Genomic DNA, 6646 nt, shown 5'->3' on the forward strand with positions numbered 1-6646 from the left:
TCTTGGTTTCAGCTCAGGTCATGATCCCAGGGTCCTGGGATGGAGCCCTACATCAGGTTCCTTGCTCAGCAGGGAGCCTGCCTCTCCCTCTCCCTCTGCCTGCCGCGGTGCCTACTTGGGCTCTCTCTCTGTCTCTCTGTCAAATAAATAAATAAAATCTTTAAAAAAAAAAAGTTATCTCTTCCTCGTGCAGGACCCCAATCTAAATTCTTTTAAGTAGTTAAGGGGAAGGTAAAAGCTTTTCCTGAGTCTACTGGGTCTTATTTGCCTTCAGCTCAAAACAATCCATGTGCCAAAGTGGCACATTTGGGGATAGCATATTCTGCTCCCCATCAAGGAAAAGAAGGAAGGAGGGGTACAGAAGTCAAGACCCAGGGCCTGCCTCCATCAGAAAAGTCTAGAATGCAAAAGGGCTACAACCTTAGTGTTAAAGTAAACCAGAACTAATCTCATCTCCAGGGTTACAGGAAAGTCATTTTGGTGTTGAGCAGAGTGGGAGAAAAAAGGAAAGCAAAAACATATCATAACCCAGGGTGGCTGGCTGGCTCAATCAGTAGAACATATGACTCTTAATCTCAGGGTTCTCGGGGTCATGAGTTGGAGCCCCATGTTGGGTGTAGAGATAACTTAAAAAAAAAAAAAAGATGGCCATGAACCAGCTCTACTATAAATTAGTACAAAAAAATTTACTAGAGATAAAGAGAATTGGTTTGTAAAGATGAAAGGCTCATTTCATTAAGGAGATAAAACAGATTAGATAGATGGATTGGTCAGTTAATAGATTGATCAGTAGATCCAAAAAATGTAAAATTATAAGAAATAAACACATCAAGGATTGTGGGAGATTTTAGCATATGCGTCTTCTGGTAATCACCATGCAAAAAAATCAATTAGATATAGAAGATTGGAACACCATTAATAAACATGGCTTAATGGTTATGCATGTATGTGTGTGTGTGCATGTAAGTTATTTCACCCAACAACACAGTACACATTATTTTTTGATCATACATAGATTACTTACAAATATTGACCATAAAATGGACATAATTATTATAGCAGCAAAAAAAGGAAGTGATTACCATGAAAGAGAAGGCTTTATTCTGATAGGGGAAGCTGGGTTGGGGGAAGAGGTTGTGATCAGTAGGTAAATGGGATGGATATACAGGTATTCACTCCCCATATTCCATTAAATTATGCTTTGACGTTTTATGGATTTTCTATATGTTTGTTACATTTAGCAATACAGTTAATTTAGAAATAAGGACAATTCTTTTACCATCTTCTTAGATAATAGCTTATGCACTTTAATTAGTCTCATCCTAACATATAATGCTGCCTTGCATTTAATTCTGTTTATAAACCTATTAGACATTATTAGTATTTGAACACAGTCAACATAAATCTACATGTATATTTACTATTTTTTGGTTTTCCTCCCTTCTTGCCTTTTGGACCTTCCACCTGGAAGCTTTTTCCTTTCTGGCAGAAGATACCTAGACAGTAACTGTTCTGGCAGTGTTCCAGTTTTGACTAGATGTTTGCATTTTGGTTATTTGTTAAAATTTACATTTATGTACTTTTTTATATGATAATAAAATTAAATTAAATTAAGAATATTTTTATAAAAATTAAATATTTTTAAAAGAATAACTTCAGATTTTATGCCAAATATTTTTGGCTATACTGATTTTACTCTGGTCCCATGGCTGGCTGACTATGCCATACATATTTTCCTGTAGACTTCCTCTCTAGTCTGTATTTTGTCTCACAATGAAAAGAATTTGTTAGCAACTTATGATGCTTTCCTTAGACACCACAATATCCAAGGAGACACATAGAATTGGTCAAGAAAATGTGATGTCTTTTTGAGGATCATGGATTTGGAATTGAAATTTTAGGTTCAGATCTGGATGCTACCATTTTAGTAGCTGTCTCACTTTACCAAAAGGTCCGTATTTATTCTCACTTTCAAATAATTCATTGATAAATGAAGAAAATAAGACCCTTTCGCCCTTTTCACAGGACTACTGAGAAATACTAATGGGACGAAATATGTGAACAGGCTTTATAAAATGGTTAAGTAACCTGTGACTTTAAACTAGTATTATTTATGTAGATATGGAGAGGAAAGAATAAAAGTTAAAATGTTTTATGTAAAATGAAGATGAGGATGTATTTAGGTATGTGGTGAAGCATTATAGTACAACAGAAATATTGGGTATTTTGAGTCAGATATTTGGAATGATTTAAGTTTCTACTCCGCTGCCTGCTAGCTCTAGAATCCCCTGCAAGTTAACTTTCCTGAGTCTCAGTTTCCTCATCTGTAAAATGGAAATAATAATGCCTCACTGATGCCTCATTTACTGTGAGGCTTGAATAGAACACTATGTCTGTAGCGCCTGGAGCATAGTATGTGTGCCATCAGTGTTAGTCTCTACAGTGCAAATTCAGTACAAAGAATGATGAGAATCGGGGCACCTGGGTGGCTCAGTCGGTTAAGCATCCAACTCTTGGTTTCGGCTCAGGTCACAATCTCAGGGTCCTGAGATGGAGCCCCGTGTCCGGCTCCACACTCAGCATGGAGTCTGCTTAAGAGTCTCTCTCCCTTGCCCCTCCCCCTCCCTCACTCCATCCCTGGCCTCCCCCATAAATAATTCTTAAAAAAAAATGATTAGAATAGAATGTGATTATGATGTTGATAGAAAGTGGCCTATTCAGATGAGATTCTCCCCCAGAAGTCAAAGGGAACTGATAAGACTGAATTTCAAAATAATAGAACGGTAAACTAGAAGAATCATTGGGAGTTTTTAAAAAACTGTCCCTAAGCCCAACTCTGACCTTTGCTGAAATTTGGTTAACAGCTTGGTCCAAGATTAATTTCCTTTTCTCTCCTCTGGCTCCTGCTGGCTTGACAGGAAACATTACTACCCATAGATTCAGCCTAGAGAAGATTTACAGTTGAGCTCACAGGGGAAGAAGTGATGAGGAGGCGCATTGTTTGCAGGCAGCTCCTGCCTCCAGGGGTGAGAATGCCCCAAAGTCACAGATCTGAGTGCAGAACCCAATTTGGGACTAAGAGATCCAGAGCCTGCTTCTACCTTACAGCCTTCTGGGAATGCCTCCTTTTGACTCTGCTCCACTCCACCTCTCATTTGTACAAGGAGAAAATTGTCCATGAAAGCAAACACACAAAACCCACAAATTTCCTTCATCACTTCTGTTTTCCATTAGTTTTTCAACCACACCCTGCCTACCCTTCATGTCCAGCTCTGCTTTGAAAAAACAAACCAATAAACAGTCTAAATAAGCAACAGCAAAAAATATCATGAGATCTGCAAGCCTCTCAAGTGTTAGGCAAAAAGGAGTTTTCTTTCATGGGGAGGAATAAACAAGGCTAGAAATAATTAGGGGCAGCGAAGTGGGTTGAGCGGAAAGATTGGAAATTACATGTGAGAAATTTTTACTCTGAGGCCATGCTCTCTTTTTTTTTTTTTTTTAATTTTATTATGTTATGTTAGTCACCATACAATACATCATTGCTGAGGCCATTCTCTTGACAGGAGGCATTATATGTTGGTTCAGGCTGAGGTGGGTCAAAGTTCAGAGACCAGGGGGAAGTAGAGAAGCTTAACTAAAGTTTGGTTAAAAAGCATTTTGTTCCCATTGATCGGTAGGAATAAGAAGATCAGCTCATCTTTTATGAGACAAAGAATAGAAATTGGAATGTTGTGTGTGTCTGGCCTTGTCTTAGGTAAGCAGAGCATCTAAGTCTTTTCTAAGTCATATGGAGAAGGGTGTTTCTTTGCAGTAAGCCATTTCTTTTGTCAACCTAAAATTGTCAGGAGGCAATAATTAAGCAAAAGAGTTTATTTGGGATCAAAGAATTGCAATTCAGAGTGCACAGATTTGGGCAGCAACCCAAATAGTGTCCCACTAGGAAGCAAAAATCAGAGGTTTCTAAAGACAAAAAAACCCAATGCTTATGTAAGTTGTTTACAAAGAATTCTGCTTGTTATTGGTGGCAGAAAACTAATCTTGGTTAAACATAATTGGTTGCTAAGGCTATCACTAAGCAAAGGCACATTACTGTAGCAAGTTGCAGGTGTTCCTGCAGAGTCCTCGGAGTATTTGCCGTCTGGCCCAATCCAGAAGTTCATAGTTATGCCCGGTGAGGATGCGCATAAGGCCCACCTCCTCAATGGCCTCCCGGCTCCGCCTTAAAACCCTTTGACATCGTGACCCCATTTTATTTCTCCTCTCACACCTTAAACACTAATGGGTGGGAGAGATTCCTTTAACCATTGTTGCTTTCCCAGAGCATAGGATTCAGGTAAAATTCAACATAATTAAAACCAAAACAAAAAGGCAAAACAGAAAGAAAGTGTAGGAGTTTCTTTGTTTCTTCTTCTCCGCACTGGGCTACTCAAAGGCTGGCTGCTATGAGGGAAGCGGACTGGCCCAGGAGTGAGAGCGAGAGGAGCTGGGAGCCTCCACAGCTCGAAGGAGCGTCCCCTGTCATGAAGGGGGAAGACCCCCGTGGCACCTGAAGCGCGGGGACAAAGTGGCCAGTGGGAACCAGGGAACGGGATGGGCGATGCGATCCGGGGCTGCCGACAGGAGAGGGTGGAGGAGCGTCGGGCGTAGAGCGTCCACAGCTGTGACACACGGGGACCGGGTAGGTGACAGCCCTGTGCCCGGTGACAGTGACTTCGTGCACGCTTCACCGCGTGCCTGGCAGCCGCAGGGCGCGTCACGCATGTCTTCGCTCCGTAGTCCCTCAAGCATCGTATCGTTAAAGCACCATTTTGCAGATGCGGTGACGGAGGGCCGCAGAGGTTGCGTCCCGGGTGCGGCTGTAGGCAGCGGGGGCTCCGTGCCAGTGCGGGCTTGCAGGGGTGAGGCCCGGAGTCGGTTCACGCGGGAGCCGTCCGCGTATCCGTCCGCAGGTGAGCTGATCGCTTCTCGGCCTTTTGGCTAAGATCACGTGTGATGATTCCCTGTGTCCCGACGGTGAGGTTCTGCTGCAGAATGAGCAGGTCATGTCCGCTTTCCGAAAATAGACCACAACTTACAAAGTTTCTTCATAAAGCAGGGTTTAGGGAAAAACAGAAATCTGCCTCCAACACCAGCGATCCGAACTTGCTGTTTTCAGTAATTTAGCCTTCATTTGCTGAAGTCGGACGCTGAAGTCATGGTCTCTCTGTTACATTTGTTAGCCTGTGTTTTTGCTCGTGTGTGTGTGTGTGTGTGTGTGTTTGCTCTTTATAGTTTCTTCATGTCACAGTTGAACCCTGGTTGTTCCCAACAGTGAGGATAAAAGGAAGTAGCAAGTTCGCCAGTGGAGTTTCTCTTTACCTTTCTGTTTCCGAGGCTAGCCACTTAGTCAGCTGACACCTTGATGCCCTTGGCTAGGATGATCCTTAGGCCCAGAAGGAAAAGCAACACCAGGTCCCTGATTCAAACTGCAGGGTTCTACATTTACTTTTGTTCACCGTGGGATGTAATCAAGCACAGCATAACAAAAGCCAGTGTCTGGTTGTCATGTCTTTGGCAGGCAGGCCCCCAGGGAATCTCATGGAAGGCCTTGTTCTGTTCTGAGTTGTAGACAGACCAGCAGGCAATGGGACTTGGGGGAGAACTCGCAGCAGGTGGCCCTAAGCCTGGGTTTCTGGCCAGGACACCAGTATTTAGTAAGGGGAATTTCAAGAGCTGACATGGCCCCCAATTCCAGGAGGGGCCTCGGTATTTGTAGGCAGTCGCTACAGGAAGGTAGAGGCGAGGAATAAGACAAAAGCCCAGGTGGCAGCAGGACAGTTAACTGGATTCTGAGCCCCGTGTGTTAAACTTCGTTTTCCCCAAGAGAAGGCAAAATGACTCTACTTCTGTTATTTCATCAGCCTTAGAGTAGTTGTCGAATGGTGGCAGAAAGCATAAAGAACAAAAGCAGAACTCAGCAGTCAACACTGGTTTGTACTTACCGTTGTAGAAGAATCTGTGTTTTGTTTAAAAATGAATTCGTTAGAGTCACAAATTTATTTTTTGCAAACAAGCATGAGCAGAGAAATTTAAAATTAAAAAGCTTACTCGTGGACAAGTAAATCTATATCCCATATATAGGAGATGTGTTATGACATTTAACAAGGACAAACAGATATTGGGCCAAATATCAGAAGGCTAGTGTGTGCTTTACAATGTTGGTGAGTAAACCCAGTTTCCTGTAATAAATGCTCCAGCAGATGGCATTTTCTATAGAAAACAGAGTTAGCAAGCCCCTTGTTGTAATTATAGTATTGAGGTTAAGGATTATATTGCACTAGGGATAAAAATAAAACCCTGCAAATGAAAACAATGTTATAAGAGAGTTTCTTCCATTTACAACAGACTTGCCCCCAAATCAACTTGACAATGACAGGATAAATGATATATAGAGATTAAGTTAAATTAGTGCCAAATTCATGCTTTTTATACACCTTGTACCTTAATGATAATTAATTTGTAAATATTTTCCAACCTTCTCGATTATCTTTTCAATAAGGATTAACAGAGAACCTTGTATCCTACATTCTCAAAAGCACTTGTATCAAGTTTTCTTAATAAATACTACAGAAATATTTGGTGTATGGTTTTATTTTAACCAAAGTGA

Source organism: Mirounga angustirostris, unplaced genomic scaffold (assembly GCF_029215605.1).
Source record: "Mirounga angustirostris isolate CCGP_5_RB_7025 unplaced genomic scaffold, mMirAng1.0.hap1 SCAF_11, whole genome shotgun sequence".
NCBI lineage: Eukaryota > Metazoa > Chordata > Mammalia > Carnivora > Phocidae > Mirounga > Mirounga angustirostris.